Source organism: Pipistrellus kuhlii, unplaced genomic scaffold, assembly GCF_014108245.1.
Source record: "Pipistrellus kuhlii isolate mPipKuh1 unplaced genomic scaffold, mPipKuh1.p scaffold_m20_p_3, whole genome shotgun sequence".
NCBI classification, from domain to species: Eukaryota; Metazoa; Chordata; class Mammalia; order Chiroptera; family Vespertilionidae; genus Pipistrellus; species Pipistrellus kuhlii.
In genome coordinates, this window is record NW_023425529.1 from 104758106 (window position 1) to 104781172 (window position 23067).

Sequence of the window (23067 nt, forward strand, 5' to 3'; positions counted from 1 at the left end):
ATATCTGACACTAACTTCTGTGCTTTTCTTCTTTTAAAATAATTCACTCTTCTACTTAGTGCAAGCTCTCTCTCCATATTTACTTATATATTTATACATGCATTATTTCATAGAAAAAGTGAAGACAGAAATGCTTCCTTGTGGAATTTCAGGCACTTAGGACAGAGGTGTGCAGAAAAGATACTATGCAGTAAGATTTTCACAAAATGCCATACTGAAAGCTTTCCCCTTGTGACAACTGTCACCACTGAGCAATAATCAGCTCTAGGCAGACTGTCCAGTTGCCTTCTTTATTGTCACAAGTCAGTCACCACATGATGCGCAGTAGATGATCCTGGATAAATCTTTATACTAGCCCTCACTGGGAATGCTCAGGAATGTGGAGCATTCAAAGCAGGAAATTGCACCATCAGCACCATTGTCTTTGAATATTGACACTTGCTCAAGGTCAGGCCACCCTAGGGGCCATCATCATCATCATCATCATCATCATCATCATCTTGTGACATATGCAGGACCTTGTGGCTCTGGATTTCAGGTGTGGGAGGTGGTGATACCTCAGAAAATTCTGCCTGGCTTGTAGAAACATAGACAGATGGTTTTGTCATCTGCCTTTGTGTACACTATACTCTATAACTCTTAATGGAAGTGTGAGGTATTCACCAAATGGAAACTCAGATGTACTCTTTGGAAAAATACAGATAATAATACGTACACAGAACACACAAGATTGCTCTACCGGCTAATCTGATAAATATACTCAAAATGTCTGACAAACTGTAAGTACACATATTAGCAATTGTTGTTGTGGTTGGTATTATTATTCATGTTCTTGTTTTAAATGTGTATTTTCTAAGTGACTTTAGTGTTTGTAGATTGTCTAAAGATAGAATAACCTGAAGAAAATTAAACCCTAAAGATACATTTATTGAACCACTTTTTTTTTCTCACCTAATTCCTTTTCTCTTAAACTTTATAGTTCCACTTTGTATTTTCACAGAAGTTGCTTAGTATTATGCAGATATTGATTAAAATATCCTTACTTGTGTTGTTGGTTTTAAATTTTATTTGTGAATAGGTGATAACATGTATACTGTAAAAAATCCAAAGGGTACAAGAGAGTATATAGTGAAAATTTAGTCTCCTTATCACCCTGGACCTTAGTCTTCCAATTTTTCTTCCCAGGAGGCAATCCCTGTTACTTGTTTCTTGTGCATGCTTCAGATAGAATTCATGCCTATACACTCAGACTACTCACACTTATGCTGAAAAGAAACTATAGCATACTATTTACAGTGCTCTGTTCCTTCATTTCTATACTCAATGATGTGTAATATTCCATAGCTGAGGTAAAACAATGTCCAATATTTTAAATGACTGTATAGTATTCCATAGTATGGATTCACTCTAATTTATAGTCCAGTCCTTAATTAATGGATATTTTGATTTTGTTGTCACAAATAATGCTGCAATGATATACTTGTTCTTTGCTTCTAATTTTTGGTTATTTAAATATTAAATATTTTATCTACCTGGTATCGATATTTGTAATGGATATGAGGCAGGGACCCAACCTTATTTTATAACTAGTTATAATGTGTTGAATAATGTAAAATTTTCCAATAATTTGAAATATATTATTATCATATACTCAATTATCTCATGTATTCAGACAGTAAATCATAGATTTTAGGGTGCAATCTGGATTTGAAATTTAGCTCCTCCACTAACTAATGATTTCCATTTGAATAAAATTTTTTAAATCTCTTTGCTTCGATTTTCTCATCTAATAAGTAAGAATAAAGATAGTAACAGTTCCACTATATTACTGATAGCACAATGAAAGGCAAATATTGTACAATGCTTAACATATCGCCTGATACAGTAATCCCTTGGTATTCCCAGGAGATTGGTTCCAGGACCCCCATGGATACCAAAACTTATGAATGCTCAAGTGCCTTATCTAAAAGTGCCACTGTTTTTGCTTATAATCTGTACACTTCCTCCCATACACTTTATTTATTTATTAAAAAAATATATTTTTAGTGATTTCAGGGATGAAGGGAGAGAGATAGAAACATGAATAATGAGAGAGAATCATTGACCGACTGCCTCTTGCAAGCTGGGCATGTGCCCTGACCAGGAATCGAACCATGACCTTCTGTTTTATAGGTCAGCGCTCAATCACTGACCCACACCAGCCAGGCTCCTCCCATATACTTTAAATCATCTTTATTTTTAATTATAGATTACTTACAACATCTGGTATAATGTAAGTGCTATCTAAATGGTTCTTACACTGTATTGTTGAGGGAATAATGACCAAAAAAGGCTGTACATGTTCAGTACAGACAAATCAAAACTAGACCTAACTACATAGTACACATCAGCGACAATGTAACTTTTAAAAATTTATTTTTGATCCCCAGTTGGTTGAATTTGCTGATATGGAATCTTCAGATGTGCAAGGCTGATGTATATAATAAAGTCTAAATAACATTAGCTATGATTGTTTCTCTACTTATTAGTATTTCTGGCCTTTGCAATATTTTCCCATTGCTTTTTTTACTCTTCACGAATCATGAATCTAGTATGCATGAATTAATTAATGTAGGTTTTTAATATGTTTTAATATCTGCAAGGTTCTGTCTTTCCTCACTACTTATGTCTTTCAGGAATTTCTCATGAACTAAAAATCAGCTTATATAGTTTAAATATTGTTTGCATTTTTGTTGGGGATAAATTACATTAGAATATATTGACTTAGGGAGACTGACATCTTTATAATATTGAATCTTCTTATTCAAGATTTGATTGTATGCATGTTTTAGCCTTTGTTTATGCCCCTTAGCAGCATTTTAAGGTTTTTGTAATAGGCTTATTCCTATTTTTCATTAATACATCATCTACTAGGTTATTGCTTGTATCTATTTTTACTGGATTCTCTTATTATTTATTTTCTCTTTTTTAGATGATTCTCTTGGGTTTTTCAGAGCAAACAATTATTTTCAGAAAAATAATCATATCACTTGCAGAAATAATATTCCCTCTTTAAGTTTTATGCCTCTATTATTATTATTTTTTTTAATCCTCACCTGAAGATATTTTTTCCCACTGATTTTAATTGAGAGTGAAAGGGACAGAGGAAAGGAGACAATGAGAAAAAGAGATAAGGAGAGAGAGAGGGAGAGAGAGAGAGGTAACTGTTTGCCTCCCCCATATACCCTGATCAAACCTGCAACCGAGGCACATGTGCTTAGCCCAGGAACTGAACCTATGATCCTCTGGTCTGCTGGCCAATGCTCTAATCACTGAGCCAAACCTGCCAAGGCACCTCTATTTTCCCCCCCTCTCTATTGTCTAATTGTATATCTCTGTATCTAAATATATACTAGCTAGATATTATATTTTTGGTGTAATTCATGTGAAGAAGATATATTTAGTATTTAACTATTTTATCTGAACAGATATTATATTTTATTGAAGGTCTTAGAACATCTGTGAATATGATAATATGTTTTCTATTTTAAGTAATATGATGATCTATAGTGATATAGTAATAGATTTTTAAAAAAAATATTGAATGATTTGGCCATTATTGGAAGAGTCTGCTGATATTTCATTTAAGATTTTTAGTCGATATTCATAAATTAGCAAAGCCTGTAGTTTTTCTTTTTTCATATGTTATATATGTGAAATTTTCATAGTTTAACTTTTAAGAAACTTTCACAAGCTTTTATTTATGAAAATATGGTAATTATATCTCTGAAAATATCTTCTCATTACAGATACATAAAAATGTTGAGTGAAATAATAGAAACATTTAAAAATTCATTGTTTTCTGTCTCCTCTGGTGTTATTTACATAAATTTTTATTTTAATAAAAAATCATACATTACATTTCAGTTTCCAGATTTATTTCAGATAATTGAAATATTCTTCTATGATTCTGTGGAAGCCTTTATATTTATACTTATTTTCTATCACATTTTTATTTTATGTATTTCTCCTTAATACTTATTTTCTTTATTAAATTAGGTAATTATGTATATACTTTATTACTTTTTAATATGTAACTTTTGAATTTGTTAACTTTATTATTTTTCTGTTTTGAAATGATCAATTTCAATATAATACTTACCAAATTTCCTTATTGCTTTACCTTTGTCACCTACTTTCTAGCTTCTTGAGAAACATTTTTCCACCATTATATTGTGGCAAATGTTAAACATAGAGCACAGTTGAAACAGTTTTACAGGAAATATATAGGTTTACTCATCTCATAAAGTCTACCAATAACATTTACTACTCTAATTTTATGACATATCTACTACTCTACCCATCCAGACAGACATCTCACTTTGTTGACTCAACCTACTTCACCCAACCTACTTCACCCAACCTACTTCTATTTCTCCCAGTATATTCTTCATTTTAGATATAGTATTCTTCATTTCTGACTCTTCTTTTTCATTGGTTCTATATATTTTTTATGCTTTTGTAGTTCTCACTAAGTTCCTTGAGCATCTTCATAATCTTTTTTTTTTTTTTAAATCTATATCTGATAATTTGCTTGTCTCCATTTCATTTTCTCTTTTTCTGGATATTCCTCCTCTTCTTCCATTTGGGGCCTGTTTATTTGTTTTCCTTTAGGGCTGCCACTTCTTGTTCATTTGTATGTATTAGGTAGATCTTCTGTCTTCCAATATCGGTTGGGTGGCCTTATGTAGTATGTATAGTGAAGAAAGTTTTTGTTGGAGAAGATGGAAAAGTTTTGGAGATATATGGTAATTGGTGGCTGTACAACAATGAGGTTCTTAATGCCACAGAACTGTGCACTTAAAAATAATTAAAATGCTACATTTATGCTGTGTATATTTTACCACAAAAATAATAGTGCCACCAAAATGAGTCAAATCTTTAAAAAATTGTTTAAGTTATGTGACCCTCCCATGTCCTCCTTTTTCATGAAATCTTGCTCCTGGGTCCCCCTTCCTCTTCTCTAATGTGGCTGTACTTATCTCCAGGGACACAGTGTCATCCAAGGACTTCCCTTTCCAGCTCTATTATTAGAGCCACTCCTTTCTTAATGTATGTTTGGAGTTACTCCCTTGTTTTGGTGGGTAATATTATTTATGAAAAGATATGTAAGTATTAAATCTTATGATTCCTTGCCATGTTCCAACATGTCTTTATTTTGCCCTTCACTGAATTGCAGTTTAGTTTTCCTTAAGACATTTAGGCATTTCTCCATTTGCTTCTGACATCCAAGTCAATGCTTTCCAGTTGATTCATCACACCTCAGCTTCTATATATGATCTCTGTCTCTCAGGTTTTATTGATTTGATTTCTAACTTGAAGATTGTCTCCATATACATATACAGTCAAACCTCATTTCTCGAACCTCTTCCATCTGGAACAACCCATCTCCGTCATGCTGATACTTCTTGTCATGCAGCATGACAAAAAGCATCTCTCAGGCAACAAACAAAGGAGGGAATGCTTTTATTGCTGGAGAAATCAATGATTAGCATAATTTTAAAACATAACAAGGCCATCAAGAATGCTACTGTTGCTAAGGTTGTAAAAAAAATAATGATCACAGGCAATTGAAGAGGTAGAAAAACCTGTTAATTTGGATAAGTGAAAAACAACCAACCAGTGGCAGCATTTCAGAGGCATTGATTTATGAATAAGCAAAAATGCTGTATGCTGACCGGAAAGATACCCCTGGAATGAGTCTGAAAGTGATTCTTTTAATGACAGTAGGGAGTGGTTTGATAACTTTAAGAAAATAATTGTTTATTTATAAACAATACATTAGACATTCATTATATATAAAAAAGGTTAAAACAGGGAATCATTTGGGGGTCTGAAACAGATTAATTCATTTTACACAATATATAATAGGAAGAAATGATTCAGTTTTCAAACAAATTACTTCTGAGATGCCTTCCAGAATGAAATTAAGTTTGAGAATTGAGGCTCCACTATATTTGTAAAATTAATAATCCCATTGGTGAATACCATCCACTGATGCTTTTACCCTTGCTAGTCTGCTAGTTTGATCCTTTGCTCTTTGCTGTTCCCAGGAAATTGTTGGAACTCCAGAACTATAATCTGACTGCATAAAAAAGAGCTCAGGAAATTGTTCATTATCTTTAGTTTTCACTGTTTTTCTTTGTTTTGTTTTTTAGCTTCATTTCAAAATTGCTTTGGAATTAGATTCATTATTTTTATTCTTAGAAAATAAAATGTACATCCCCAGAAGAGCAAAACATCAAGTAAATAAAAACTCTTATTTGCTTGAAAACTTAATTTGTTAGCTATTATGTATTACATTCGAATTTTCATTGTAAACTGTTATTATTAACCAAAAGTCAAGTCTTTGCAGGGACTACTTAATTGTGTCTCTCACAGCCTGACACCGAGAATTAATAAAACATATTTCATTTAACTTTTTTTGTTTTATTTGTTTACTTTGTGCCTTTATATGTATTCCCATCTAAGTGTTTTCAGTTTTTAAATAAATATTTATTACCCAGATCTATGTTTGGATTCATGCATAATAAACATCACCTTCAGTTAAACCTTCTGCATTTTGCAAAAAATGGCAGAACTTGACCTTGATATTTTTCAGGAGGACAAATTCATAAATATGAAAACAGAAAAGAGAATTATGTACAAGAGAGCAAGTGACAGTGCAGCTTCTACAGTGAAATGAAGATAATCTAAAAGGCTGGCACATTTTTGAAAAGTACAATAAATTATATAATACCACAAATAAGCAAGATCATATGAGCCTCTAGGTTCTCTCTTGATGCTGGCAATTTGTATATATCTAAGCCCTCATGTGCCTTGCCTTCAGTGGGTTTTTCCAGAAGAACTAAACATCAGAGAGACCTCCATGGTGAAATTATCATTTAAAATTCTACTTCTGCTGTATTACATATGCTTTGTGTGGAAAAGAATAAAACCAACTTTATTGTTTTTCTTGTAAAAAGAGGGTTAGAAAAAACATTGATGATGGAAATCTATAACTAACTTCAAAAAAAGGCCACTATTAGCCATTAGACCAGTAGGTTAGTTGTAGCTTCATCATGCTTTTTTGTTCTTCTTCTAACTTATTTTTTGACAAGCAGAGAAAGGCTACATGGTTAAGAAAGGAAGAACTAGGAAGTGAAAGGAAGTACTGGGTAACATGTAGACAAAGACACAGGTGAGATCTCAACATTCTCCGGGCTTACCCCAGGGGAATACTCTGCTGTTCGCAGGGCCCTTTCTGAGTGGGCCCAGCCTCCTCTTTTCCTTGCAGCAGCCCTGCAGACTCAGTTTGCTGTAGCAAAATACCACAGACTGGGTGGCTTAACCCAAAGGGACTTAAATCTCACAATTCTGGAGGTTAGAAGCCCAAAATCAGAGTGCTGGTGGATTCGGCTCCTGGTGAGAGCCCTCTTCCTTGTTATTCATCACATGGTGGAGAGAGAGGAAATGAGCTCTTCGGTCTCTTCTTACAAGGACACTGATCCCATCATAGGGCGTCTACCCACGTGGCCTAATTAACCAATAACCCCAACACCATTTGCCATCACACTGCGGATTAGGATTTCAACATATGAACTCGAGTGAGACACAGACAAATACTGAATAGCAGGTGGGGTAGCACTGGCAGAGGCTCCTGTGATGGGTGGTGATAGAGACTGCAGGGACCTCAGAGCCACAGTGAGAAACAGCTTAGCAGAGGGTGCCAGAGTGGAGGCAAGAAGCTTCACTCAGCTTTAGGGAATTGACACCTACACAGTGGATGATTCTAACAGGAACTCTGGTGAAGGAGGAAACACAACCGCTGTGAACCCCATGAGGAACCAGCAGAATGTCCTGGTGATTCCCATTTATAATTAAAGAACAAGTGGGGGTTCCACAATCATGAGTGATAACATAAACAAGCACAATAAAGATTATTAACATAAATATAACTCCTTTTAAAATATCTGGCTGGTGTTGAAAAACACTGTTTGCAGCTATCAGAAAGAAATGTGGGTGTAATTGATCTCCACCACCACTTAAATGGGAGATATAATTATTCCTGTTCCTATGAATCAGGTTTTGTGGTAGACAATGGTCTCAGTGTTCCTCTGTGGGTTTAATTCCAATCTGAGCATCTGCATTAGTGTTTGAGCCCCAATTCAGATGTGTAATATTTACCTTTTTTGATGTGCCAGTGCCTTCGCACTAGCAAACACTAGTCCTAGTCACCAAAACCATTATAATAGAGCAATTGCATAAATGCTGTCACATAGCTGTTTGCTTTCCATCACTCCCAGGTCCTCAGCAGGCAGCCTCACTCCACAATTGCCTGTTCCAGCCCCACCTCTCTGAGTCTTGTGAACCTCTGTATGTTGTTGGCATCTCTCCCTTGGTCCCGCCTCAGCTCCTTTGTGTTGGTCCCTCATGCACCAAAGCCCTTTGCTCATATAATGTTAATTGTGAACATGGCACTTTTTCAAAAGATTCTTGGATCAAGTTTTAGCTCAAGTCTCTCTTCTTGGGTCTTAAGTTGTCACAGTTTCAATCTGGCTATTCTGAAATCAGCAATTCTGGCCGTGGACTGCAGCATCCTGGGTGATGCCCTCCCTCCTCAGGGCCTCTGTTTTTGTTCACACTAACTTTTCACCCAGACTCTGTTAACAACATAGTCCTACCTGGAAAAACGTAAATTTAATTGTGTTTCCCCAGTGGGCTACCAAACACCCTGAGTGTTTTGTGGTTGAACTTCCTCTCCTAAGGCACAAGATAAGGGGGCTCAAGCTGTAAATACACTTCATTCATTGCCAGAACACCTTTTAATTTTACAAAACTATGCGTATTAGCAGACAAGTATTTAGTGCCTAGTTTCATAGTGGGTAAAAAGTGTCAGACATGTTCCCCCATGTCAAAGATCTGGCAATCTGGTCAAACCTGAGAGTAAGTGAGAACTGACAACAAAGTGTCTCAAAAGCTGCCTCTTCTTTCTCATTCCATCTCAGACTAACACCTTAAATATAGTTGTCTCTGCAAATTGTTCTCCTTTTTGCTCTTTTCTCCTGTCTCTTTCCTTTCTTGCCTTGTCTTGTCACTACATAATCTAGGTAGCTCTCATTTTGCCTCCAAACCTTTTCTTTGTATAACCTTCAACACGTTACTTAATCTTGTTGTGACCTCCTTCTCTTATACAGTGCAGTGGCCCTCCTTTATCCACAGGTTTCCTCCGCCATGGTTTCAGTCAATTGTGATCTAAAAATATTAAATGAAAAATTCCAGGACTATATAAATCATAAGTTTAAATTTCTCACCAGTCTGAGTAGCATGATAAAATCTCTCACTGTCCCACTCCATCCTGCCCAGCATGTGATTCATCATTTTGTGTAGCTTACCCACAGTGTATATGCTTCCTGCCCATTAGTCATTTAATAGACAACTCTATTATCAGATCGACTGTTATGGTATTGATATTGTTGTATTTAACCCAGTCATTAATAAACTGGAAAGGAACAAAGGCCAAATAATGTGGGCACGCCCAGTGAGGTCCGGGTTACCTGTCAGTCACACCTGAGAGCAGGTCGTGGCCAGAATGGGCATAGCCACTGCAAGGCAAGGACTCTAACACACAAAATCTCCTGAACAAAGACGTTTCCTCTCTTGCCTCTCTTGCCGTCTGGGCTCCCGGCTCTGTGTGGCAGGGGCTCACTCTCTGCATTTGCCCGAAGGCGCACAGCGATGTTTACCCCACACACAATGGACTGATGGACTGGAACTAGCTTGATATTCTGTCAGACATAATCCCACCATGGAATGAAACTCTGGACACTGGCTTTGTTTCTACAATAGCTCTACTGAAGCCCCAGCTGCACCTCTTTCAGGACTAGATTAAGGGAAGTGGGACTTTTGAAACCCAGGCTGTAATTCCATGCAAATAAAACTCAACCACATCTCATTCTCCCATGGAGATTCCAAAAATTCTTATTCCAGCAGCAGCCCCAAAACCCCACTCCCAGTTGTAAAGGAGAAGGGCAATCCAGGCAGTCTACAATAATAGTATCAATACTTAGGTTTAAGTAACCCATATTTTACTTAATAATGGTCCTGATATTTTGCATAACATTTATCACAGTATATTGTTATACTTGTCTTATTTTATTCTTGTTGCTTAGTCTCTTACTATATCTAATTTATAAATTAAACTTTATCATAGGAAAGTACACATAGGAACAAACATATCCTATATAATAAAAAAAAGGTAATGTGCAAATTGTCCATCACCTCAACACACAAGATGGCTGCCCCCATGTGGTCAAAGATGGCCACAACAAATGGCCAACAGGAGATGGCAGTTGTGGGTGATCAGGCCTTCAGGAGAGAATAGTTAGGGTTTACCGGGCCGGCAGGGGAGGGCAGTTGAGGGGACCGGCAGGGGAGGGCAGTTGAGGGCAATTAGGGGTGACTGGGCCTGCAGGGGAGGGCAGTTAGGAGCAATCAGGCTGGCAGGGGAGCAGTTAGTCATCGATCAGGCTGGCAGGGGAGTGGTTGCACATGTGTCAAACACAAGGCCCGCGGGCCAAATCCGTCCCGCCAGGCCTTGCAATATGGCCCGCACCGCGCTGTCATCACTGCACTCCGCTGCGTTTCCATCACAATGACAGTTTATGACTGTTCAGTAAACCATTCGGCCCACGATTTAGGCTGGATTTTAGATTTTGGCCCCTTCTCTGATTGAGTTCGACACCCCTAGGTTAGGGGGTGATCAGGCTAGCAGGCAGAAGCAGGTAGAGGCAATCAGGCAGGCAGGCAGGTGAGCAGTTGGGAGCCAGCAGTCCTGGATTGTGAGAGAGATGTCTGACTACCAGGATTGGGCCTAAACCAGCAGTCAGGCATCCTTCAAGGGGTCCCAGCTTGGAGTGGGTGCAGGCTGGGCTGAGGGACACACACACCCCTGTGCACAAATTTTGTGCATTGAGCCATATATATATATATATATATATATATATATATAGAGAGAGAGAGAGAGAGAGAGAGAGAGAGAGAGAGAGAGAGAGAGTTCTCTTTGATCTGTGGTTTCAGGCAACCATTATGGAACATATGGAACATATCCCCTACAGATCAGGGGAAAACTGTATGTAATGGGAATAATAATTAAAACTTTCTTATAAACTTGATGTGAACATTAGATGAGAAAATCAATGTAAATAAATTAGCCTGGTTCCTGATACTTGTTAAATAGCCAGTATGTATTAGCTATTGTTTTAAAATCAGAATTATCATTAATTACCATCATCACCACTTTACTTGGCCACAGAAAAGATAATGGCAATAGCTCTCATTTCCATAGTTCACAGCATGGTGCACCATACTTTAAGTATATAAGTTGGAACAGCTACTGACATGATGGAACTCAACTTTTTGGGTACCTTTTTTTCTAGCTTATGATTGATTGATTGGAGTGATTCAGAATCACAAGAGAAGGGAGCAGCGAGGCATCAGTTCCCTGGCACAAATTCTTGTAGGAACCACAGTTTTAGCGACGATACTAAGTGGTCATTCATCATCACAGGTATGCCTTTAAAAGTGAGGTGTCACTGCTAGAATTTCCTTTTAGCAACATTAATATTAAATTATCTCTGTGTTGCTTTTCGGCACTTTCACATATATTTAATCATTCCATTTTACAGATGAGAAGATTGAGACTACAAGATATGGCTGGCCCCCCTTCTTTTCTTTAATACTTTTCACTGGCCTGGTCAGTGTGGGTCAGTTGGTTGGGTGTTGTCCCATGCACCAAGAGGTCACCATTTTGACTCCCAGTCAGAGTACATGCTGGGGTTGTGAGCCTCACCCCCAGTTAGGAGACATGCAAGAGGCATCCCGTCGATGTTTCTCTCTCTTTCTCCCCTCCTCTACCTCCTCTTTCTCTAAAAAAAAAATCAATAAAAACATATTTAAAAAATATGTCCCACTATATGTTATCCCTTTCTCACAGCTATTTATTTTCACCTTAAGTATTTTCTCTTTTTCTTTTGGGCAGAGTTACCTCATTGTTGATACTGATTAAAGGGGACTTGTCAGTAATCTAAGACTTGATTACTTATATTATCTTCTTTTAATTCTTGGAAAGTGAAAAAATATAGTATGTAAAGATCAATACCTTAGTGTGAAAATATGTACTGTTCACTGAAAAAAGTCTTGTTTCTTTCAAAGTATGTGGTGAACAAAGTCTGGAGTGGATTGTTCAGGTTCTGTCAACCCTTAGAACACTTGTGAGGTACTCATTTTTGTAATGTCTTCTGCTACACATTTTGCAGTTATGTTGATAATAAGAATATAAATATCAATTAATAATCAAAAGTTTTAATAAGCATATGTATAGGTGTACACACATGCGTATATATATATATATATATTCACAAACATACATTTATATACATGAAAAATTCAAATAAGAAAGACTGATAAAACTCTAAATTAATCTTTTTTTGTTGCTGTTTTAGACTAATGTTTGCTTTTTATTGCACTTGTATAGCTAATTTCTTTTATACATTATAAGGTCATTTCTATGGTTTCCTGCTCAGCATAATAATTTCCATTGGTATGAAATTATTCTGATGGCTACCTGCAAGGCTCTGTGATTTCAATTGTTTGAGGGACATGGTGTCATTTAGAGAATGTTAAAAAATGTAAATATTTATAGTAGAATAGCCACAAAAGATATTTCTCACATTATATTGAAGAAAAAATAGACACATGAGTATGATAATAGCACATTGGCATAGAAGAACCAAATCTCGGTGGAGATGGCAGCTAAAAGTTAAAATGAGGATGGTAACTTAGTGTACTTGTTGAGAGTTTTTACAAATCAGTGGTATAAACTTGACTGACTCTTACCCTGATATTCACAGAAAATCAAAATAACAAAGGAGTTTTTGTCAAAATTTCAGATTTTACTTGGACCATTTTTAGTATATTCTCCCTAATGTTTATGATTTGAATGTCTACCTCTTGACACCCTTTGAGGTAGATTGTTTTTAAGCAGCTCCACATATTTTTGCTTCAGCAAATTTTCAGATGCCTGATTTCTGTGTGTCAAAGCATACTGACAACTGTTTTAATCATAGATAGGAGAGAGTTGGTTTAATTACTAGGGGAGATTGAGCCTTTAGGAGTTGTTGTAGTTAAAAAGACAAAGAGTAAAGGAGAGAAAACAGAGACTGGACTTTTGGTGTCTATCTCCATAAGACCAGCTCCTGAGCAGTGACTCCTCTGGAGTTGAAGTGACTCATTTGAGAGATTGTGAGGGCAATTTCTAATGAGTCAGTCTCTTCTTTTTTATTGTTTGTCTATGAATAAAATAAAACAGGATTTCTCAACTTTGGGACCAAATCATTATTTGTTGTGGGGAGCTATCCTCTGCATTAGACAATTTTTAGCAGCACCTTGGCCTCTACCCACTAGATGTCAGTAGTGCCCCCTAGTTGTGATAATAACACATTCTCTCCAGACCTTATCAAATGTTCACTGGGCTGAGTGCACAGAGCAAAATTGCTTCTGGCAGAGAACCACTGATATAGAATGTTGTTGGATGTACTTATTTATTAAGACAATTTTTCCTAAATTACTGGCTCCTAATTTTTTCTTCTTGTCTTCATAAGGGAAGTGAAAAAAGTTTACAATTATATATAATATGTATTACATATTTTTATTACTAAGTTGTTTATATAATTGTAATGACCACCTTAAGACAACCAACTCTTTAAAAGAATTGATCTGTAGATTACCACAGGATTCTTATTCTCATTATTTTTCTTTTGCTCTTCTTCTCCCTTACCCCAAGTCTTCCAGAACCTGCCTAGAAAGTCAAAGGAAAGGAGGCAGCTATTGCCTCTGTAAGGGTGAAGATGTGACATTGCATTTTGGGGAGATTGCTAAATATAAGAGAAAATATGCAAAGCAATGTGCAAAGAGTTATAATGTTAGACTTTAAATTATATCTTAAAAAAAAAGAAGGTAGGTGATTTGTAATATTAGACATTTTGGAAGAGTGATTATGTCTTCTTTATATTTGTTCTGAGGAAGAACGCATTTAAGAACTTGGATATGGCCGAAACCAGTTTGGCTCAGTGGATAGAGCGTCAGCCTGTGGACTGAAGGGTCCTGGGTTCGATTCTGGTCAAGGGCATGTACCTTGTTTGTGGCCACATCAGGGGATGTGCAGGATCGATGTTTCTAACTCTCTATCCCTCTCTCTTCCTCCCTGTGAAAAATCAATAAAATATATTAAAAAAAAAAAAAAAGAACTTGGATATGCACCCTATACCTTGGACTGCTTCAGCAGACCGCTACAATTTTTCAGGAGATGACTCTCATTGAGGCATAAGAGAGGAACCATCTAAAGAATCAATGTGAAATTACTAAGAGAGAGGAAAAAAAAATAAACCAACCAACAAAGAAAAAAACAGAACCCCCAAACACTGATTTTAAATTCTTCTTTATCTTATACCTTATCCCTTAACCGCTCTTAATATTATGCAGTCTATGCCTCGATTTTTAAGATACAATAGACACGCTTGAATCTGTTTTTTGAAATCTTTTCAAGCTTATATTGTGGTTTGGGCTCCAAAGTTAGTAGTAATGAAGAATATTCTGTGGTTGTAGTCCGCCATATATGTATTTCCCTTGGGCAATGAGAAAAAGAAGTGACTGGATTTGGGGTCTGAGAGTCCTCTGCACTATCTTTTTAATTTCACCCATTATCTTTTTTTTAACATAGTTTCCTTCATCTTGTTCAAATCTTTGTTGCACGAATAAAATGAAAGATGTTTTCAGAAGTCTTTATGTATCTTCTTGCTTCCTTAAGTGCTTTTCACCTTTGTGAAGCCTTTAGAAATATTAGATTTTAAAACACACTTGAAATTGAAAAGACTTAATTTTCTATTGGGGCAAAATCTCTACATGCTTTGAAAGGTTTTTTAATCCAAAATGTTATTTTAAGTGAGTCTGTTTGTTTCATCCCATCAACATCCTCACTCAATCACCAAGAAACTCTGAGTTTAGGGTATGCATTTTATAGAATAATTTCCACAATTTATTACTGGATCAAATTTGACTCTAGATAACAAATTTCAAAGGAGGGACTTAAGTTCTTTTACATACTTTTGTTTTAGCAGGGAAAGTGGTCCAAGGGCTTGGATCCTTTTTGTCCCTAATTGATGTTGACTAGAGATAAAAATATAACCAGAATAGATTTTTATAGTAACTCTATATGCATAAAACTTAAAAAAAAAAACTTTATGATATGCCATATATTACATGGATTCATGAAAAAAGTATCATTAAGTTTTAGAGTGTTTCTCCCTCTAATTGTAACATAGAACATGTAGTTTCCTTAACAACATTTATTTTAAAAGATAAAGGTTTTATAATGTCCCTTTCTAACCTTTAAAATCCTGAGGTCAGTATGTAACTGCTTGCCAATGTGAGCTTGATAGGATACAGTCTCTGAAAACAGAACACTATGTGCTAGAAAATAATCTGATTCAAGTACTTACATAGCTCATAACTCCTTTTGAGAAATTGAAAGTCTTCTATGCCAGAGAACAGAGGTTAATGGAAGAAGGATTGAATATTTTAATCACAAAGTTCCCATCGAGGCAGACTACAAAATTTTTGTAGGCCAGACTAAAATGAACATGTAGGACTCATAGTTAAAAATTTACTAAGAATTTCAGGACCATGACAGCAATCATTAAACTAAGTTAGGGAATCTTTTAAGAATGGCAATTCTCAAGAGAGATATTTTTTCCTTATAGTTGTCTAGTCCCTCTTTCTGGTTCAGCTGGGTACTTTGTAACTCAGTGAATATCTTTAGTTGTTTAGAACAGTCCAGGGAGATTCATTCCATGACTTATCTTGTAGTAACAAGAAAAAAATAAAGTGACTTCTGAATAGTAACATTAACCTGCAAAACACTGTTGATCCAGACTACATTTTATTAAATTTAGACAGCATCAGTTACACGAAACACCACTGTTTTATGTACTATTAAGAAAGAAAATATGTTAGTAAGTATGAAACATCATCCATTGAAAATGAACTGTAAATTCAGAGACAGTAAACCGTTAAAGATCTTAGAACTGATGAAAGTGTGGATCTCAATAGAGAGCTCTTGCAGCGCTGAGCTACCTACCATAAGACCCTGCCACATAATGCTGAGAAACTCTTTTGTTCATAGAAATGAGTCATGGAGGGTTAAGGAGATGTACTAAGGTCACGTGTCTCATTATCATACTGGTGCTGAACTGAATGCTTTCTCTACAGCTCAGCTGCTGTCTCTTCAACAGGATCTTTTACTGGGTAAGAGAAGGTCAGTTGTATAGAAAGGAAAAAATTGACACAAACTAGATGAGAAAAGGATAAACATTAATGTAATTTTACTATATATAGTATATGTATATTATATATAATAAATATATTGGTATATGTGTGCAATTGTGGTATATATGGTGTATATATATATATACACACACATATATGTATATATTTTAATATATATACATGTATTTTAAATGATATTTGGGAAGCAATATTTTTGTGTGAAGTTTAATTAATTTATGCCTCATTTTAATTAATTTTGACTTGTTGATTACATATATATTTTTTTCAGGCTATTGATGTACATATGCAAATATACATGCAATATATATTTTTTGAATGAGTAGTATGGTCTATAAACATCATAAAAGTTTAATGTAAGCCACCAATCAACATCATTAATGTTTAATGTAAGCTATAGGGTCATTTAGATTAGGTATGCTTTGTCACTTTTGTGTTTAAAGTGTTTTGAATGTAAGCAATCTCGGATTGAAAAATAACTTCTATGAAATTGTAGGGGAACTCAGAGATGCAATATGGCTCCAGCAGTAAAGGGTCTATGAAATGTTGGGCTCTCTGTTTAATTCTCTGCAACAGTTAAACTGCCTATAGCCTCAGGCTTGGCTGACTACCCAGAAAGCAGGAATGCCACCCAAAGATAAATGTTATGCCCCCAGGAAGGAGGTTAATGAATGTATGTATAGGGCGTGATAACTGCCTGATTCTGTTAACTTATAAATGCATTATTCTTTCTGTTGTTTATGTGACTATTACCTGCTATAAAAACAGGCCCTGTCCTGAGAGGGGTGTGGCTTCTTCCTTGCTGGCCATCACTGGAAGCAGCTGCTTTGCCCATGTATGTAAGTTTTCTCCTATTAAAGCTCTTATGAATTTGAATAAGGCTACATGTCAGTTCTTCGGAATTGATCCTGAATTTAGACTTTTGGGACTTTCCCCCAACAGAGATATTTATCAGAAATAATTTCTTCCTCATTAGCATACACCCTACCAACACACATTCACACACACTCACACATCATCTTTTGCCTACATACCATCTTCTTAAGCCTTTATTTCAATTTTATAACATCATAAAGTTGATTACCTGACTTAAAAGACAAAATATATTAAGATTTCCATTTATGTTGTTCTCCCTAAGAGATGGCTGTTACTTCAGAGAACAAAATCTCTAAGATGGTCTTTGCCTCTCATCACAACTCCATCCTGCTCTGGGAGAAGGAGGGTCAGCATTGCTCTGAAGTGTGGAGCCACGGGAATTTGTTTTCATACACTGGGTTCCCTGGGTGAAGAGGCTGCCTTTGAGGAGGACAGCTTGACCAGGTGGTTCAGAAGCCTCTAGAATTCCAGGGGTATGAAGGCAAAAGGGCACAGTAGGCTGTATCTGCAGGCCAACAAATATAGCTCAGATATCCTATATAAGGTAGTAGTGCTAAAAAGCTAATATTAAAGTCAACTCTTTGGAAGAGAAGAGGAAAAGGAAATGGATTTGGAGGAAAGCTGTTGGCATTATGGCTTTAAGAGTCTCAAAGCCAAAGACAAATTCAAGTTACAATCTTCCAAAGACATTCTTCTCCAGCCTGAAAGCCACAATTGGTAGAAATATGAAAATGCCTTGGACAGCGGTGGACTTAATTAGATTAAGGCAGAAAAAATTAAACAAGGAATATGTTAGAAAATAAATTTTAGTTTTTAGCTTTCTCCCTCTTTTCTTTTTCTTTTTATGTTTATTAAAATGTTTATTAAGATAGCAACACAAGATAAATAAAATGTTTATTAAGATAGCAACACAAGATAAATCATCCAAGAATTCAGTAAAAACAAAAAAGTAAGAATATAAGAAATGGTAATTGGTGCTGCCAATTAAAAAAAATATGTCAATAATTTTACTACCCAAAGTGATTTGAAAAAGTGTTGGAGTCTAAGCATGTACATGATTATAGCAATCTTGCAGAACTGTAAACTAAAGTGATATCTGACTCCTTGTGTTCTAGTCCTCAGAGGAGTCAAGTCATAGATCCAAAATAATTAGCAATGTCCCTCACATTTGCCCTCAGAAGGCAGCCCAGAACATCTGCCACTGAGTCCTTTGACACCCCTGGGACAGTCTCGAACTTACACTTCTTAGCAGGGGAGGGGAGCAGGCAGCTTTGGTGACTCTCAAATGAGATCCCATCCACATTCAGAATCTTAACATTTTTGGTAATGAAAACCATAACCACACTTCCATGTGATCCTTACCAGCCTTAAATGTAGTGTTGTGATGTCCAAGGAAGGCTTTTTATATCAGGTGGAATAAATTTGCACAGCAAATTGAACATAGTATCTCAGATTTCAAACAAATATAACTCTTCTTTTGGCAAAAAATAAATATAGTGGAATGAAGTTTGATAGATGGAAGGAATGTAATTTCATTGCAGACACAAAGTACCAAAAGTTTCAAAGAATTTTCTAAAAAAAAAGAAGTTTGCACTATTTCTCACAAAATCTTCACTTTTGAAACTTCCCCAATAGAAGCTACACACATAATTTATTAATACAACATTAAGTTTCTTTGTGTAATAAGTATTTGTACATAAAAATAAAAAAGATATGGCAAGACGCATCAAACAGAACCTCCTGGTTCTCCCTCTAGTTCTCATAGAGCCACTGACGACTGTCGAAATAAGAGTGAAATTCCTGACTTTCCACATGGAGCATCTTGTGCCTTTGCTGTGGTAAAATTCTGTCCGAGCACCCTGAAGGACAGATGCTGGTCATGGTCTTTGGCACTTATGCTGGCAGACTGAGCTTCTTTTCCTTGAGTACTTGTGTGATGTACAAGTATTGATAGAAGTCGCAGTAGAGGATGGTCGAGGCCAGTGGTCGGCAAACTCATTAGTCAACAGAACCAAATATCAACAGTACCACAATTGAAATTTCTTTTGAGAGACAAATTTCTTAAACTTCTTCTAATGCCACTTCTTCAAAATAGATTTGCCCAGGCTGTGGTATTTTGTGGAAGAGCCACACTCAAGGGAAAAGAGCTGCATGGGGCTCGTGAGCCACAGTTTGCCGACCATGGGTGGACAACACTACCACCGCAGTGATGAGGTCAAAGAAGCCCGCAAAGTAAAAGTGCCAGACACAGTTGACGAGGTAGAGCCCCCGGTAGAGATTGAGGAAGAACAGGTAGTGGGTGGTGACGGTCTTCACCTTCCCGGTCTTGCTGACCATGAAGAGCTGCAGAAGGAGAGCCACCGATTCCAGGTGGATGGAGAAGGTCCACAGAATCTCAAGAGGAGAGAAATCATGATTGACTAGAAACGAGCATCCTCTCACAGGGACCACCAGAAACTCCACTCAGAAGGTATCATGAGTTGCCTTAAACTTAATGTAATCAAGTACACTGCAGCGCAGGGGCAGGCAATGTAGATACGCTTCCCAGATGTCTTATATAATGGAATGAATGAAGGAAAAAGATCCAGGATGGAGTTGTGAAAGCCAGTGCAAAGAGAATGTGGCTTTTCCCGGAAATACCATGCCAGGAGCATGTCTTCCAGCTCTTCAGTGGCAGGATGAGGACGGCTGGTGGGACAGGTCCGGGTCAGCAGGAAGATGTTCATTCCTTTCTGGGAAGAAGCAGGAAAGACGGCGAGAGCGGGCGATGTGGCCAGGGATGTGGCCAAACTCTCCCTTTTCTTTTTCACTTTGCTTCTCTTTTGCCTCATATTTGGAGGGGAAAAAAAGGCATCCATTATTTTATACCTTAATTTTCATCTTGTAGCTGTCACCTGGTTGTCATTAGCACCAATGTTATGCCAACAAGAAGCCCCAATTTGGGGTGCAGTAAAGAAGGGGTCATTTTATTCAGTGCAAACAGCTCAGTTGTGATGCTGCATGCTGTGAGGAGGCCCTGGGGGGGAGTGCCTCTCAGGCCAGACAGCTGGGCTCTGCTCTACCCGGCCTGTTCCCGGTCTTCCTGCCCTGTGCCAGTTGGCTCCAGAGAAATGTCTTTGGGAGTTTAGTTGCAGTGAGAAACACAGTCCTCAGTCTTTGGTGGAAGAGAAAGTGCAATGTTCCAGCCAGAGGGAAGCCATGTTAGGCAGAGACAGACAAAAGTCCCCGCTCCTGGTGTCTGACTAGCCCATCTCATACAAATGAAATATCCAAATCCTCACAGTTTGATTGGTCCAAAAAGCACTATCTTGATTGGCCGGCCTCAGTATAACTGCTTTGATTGATTAGTAATGAAACTGATAGAAACATAGCAGCACAGCTCTAATTGGAAAGGGAAAGTCTCAGTCCCATTGGTTGAAATAGGATTTTAGGAACCCCTTTATAAGGGCTGGCGCAGAGGGCAGGCACACAGTAGGGCAGTTCAGTGCAGAAGGCAGGTAGTTCAGTGAAGACTTCTCCCTGAAATGCAGTTTACGTGAAAGGTCCCTGTGTAGAAATGACTGCTATGCTCTATTTTCCTTTTTAATTGATCCCAGTTAGCCACCAGGAGCTCTTCTTAGTAGGTATTTCATTTCTTAGGTTCCACTCAGCTCATTATCTTAATCAACATGCCACAGCTAAGTGCATTAATTTCTGAGGAAAATTCTAGCAGGTCCTTATAACTGTTCATGAGCTGTGGCTCTTCGCTGCAATTAAAATTTTTTGTCATGACCTGAAATGAACTTTATGTGTTTAATTGGCAGGAAGGTTAAAGAAATAGCATTCATAAGTGACCGTATCCTTTCTTGGCTCTTGGGGATCTGGGATAAAAGGAAGGAGGTCAGGGATCATGAAACAGTAACCACCTCAGACCAGTTAAAATTTTACCTGAACCCAAATGTGGTTCAAGCACAATAGTGTGCATTGAAGGAGAGGCTGCCCAGGGCTTTGGAATGCAGAAGTTTCTGGGAGAAAGGTGGAAGAACCTGGTCTGCAAAGGGAAGGTTCCCATCAAGAATACAACCAGACATTGTGAGCTACTCGCTGTATTGTTAGTCACTGGGGCTCCATGGAAAACTTGGAACATTGAAGGAAGGGAGCTGACTGCCTGGAAGCAACTAAACAAGGACTAGGAGTTTGAATAACTACTTACCTCTAGTTTGGTGCTCTATACCCAATCTCTCTCCACTTTCTGACTCCCCATCTGTAAAATAAAAGAAGCAGATACTAATTTACCTCCAAGGGTGTTTATATAGCATAATGTCTAAAACAGGCTTGGAAGGAATAAATTGAGTAATCTGAGCCCAAAATTAAGATCAGTTAGGTGGAGAATTAAAGTCCATGATGCTTGAAATGAAAGAATTGAAAACTCCAGACCTATTGTGTCCTGCCCCTAAAGAAACAAAGAAAATATAAAAAGGAAAGAAAAGAAAAACTGAAAGTAGAGCCCCAGGGCCATGATATGCTTCAGGGGTGAGACATTGTCAAATGGTGTCCTAGTTTGATGCCAGGCACGCATTGAGAACCTCGAGGGGTGGGAGTGGGTTTATAAATTATAAAATTTACAAAATTTGGAAACAGTTATGATTAGAGGTGGCAATGGTAATGGAGAGAAACAAAAGAAAAATTTATATCAGTCTATAAACAGAAGGCAACATAATCAGATAAGACGAAAAGAAACAAAAAAGATAAAGGAAATGGAATATATAAGATATATGCCAATTCAGCATAAAATCGTGTGTGTGCATACATGCAAACTTAGTTTGTTTAGAGTTAAAAACAAACAAAAACTAAACTAAAACAAACAAACAAAAAAGCCTTCAGTATCCCCTCCCCAACAAAATAGATGGAATTAAACAGACAAATTGGCTATCTGGTAGCTTTTGGTTTTGGAGATTCGGAGGAGGACCAAGTAAAACAAAGTGAGTCGTGGATCAGAACCATCTAATTTGTCTGCAAGAAAAGAAAAACAAAGCAGGTGTTTATTTCCTCTGACTGAAGCTTTAGACATGGAGGCAAAAAGATTGCATTGGGGGGGAATTAAGCAGCATGGGTGAGGGGCGGATGGCTCCCATTCTTTCTGCTCTCTGGTAGAGTTGGCAGCAGACTGTGCAAAAGTAAACTGTGCCAAACATAGCAAAGGGACCAATGCTGCCTTCCTCTGCCAGTGACAGCACCCAAACCGCCAATGCTGAGATATGCACAGGGGAGCAAAGCATAATAAAGTACTGATTTGGAAACCAACTCAGATCAAACCTTATTTTTCAGGCAATATGAATGAAAAATAAGCTTTTAGGATCAAAGCTGACAACTGACACACCCATTCTTTCCATTTCAGCATATGATTAGATAGCCAAGGCAAAGGCACATGAAATCGAAGCCACCAGCATCCTGGTTAGATATCAGGAAATGCATTTCCTAGCATGATCATGTTCCACGAATTTCAAAATTGGGGTGTTTCTCAGGCGCACTTGAATAATTTGTGGCTTCCAGGAAGGCATAAGGCTTGTTTGAACTACGCATGTACTGGATTCTGAATGTTTTTCTTTGAAACTCAAGAGGAAAGGTTCAGCAGAAAGTAACAGTCCCACACACTTCCTGCCCCTCTGCCTTTTCTACCCCGATAATATCATATTCCTAAGTAGGCACAGCAGGTAGACAGGTCCCATGAAGATGGGCAAATTCTCCCACATCTCTGTGTACTCAACACATTTTCTTTGAACCCTTTGCCAA

The 23067-nt window shown here is 37.3% G+C and overlaps 1 pseudogene; it reads right to left on the reverse strand.

Annotated features, from left to right (window-relative positions):
• Nucleotides 1-19110: 19110 nt before the first annotated feature.
• Nucleotides 19111-21259, reverse strand: LOC118729613 (annotated as a pseudogene).
• Between the last annotated feature and the right edge of the window lie 1808 nt (nt 21260-23067).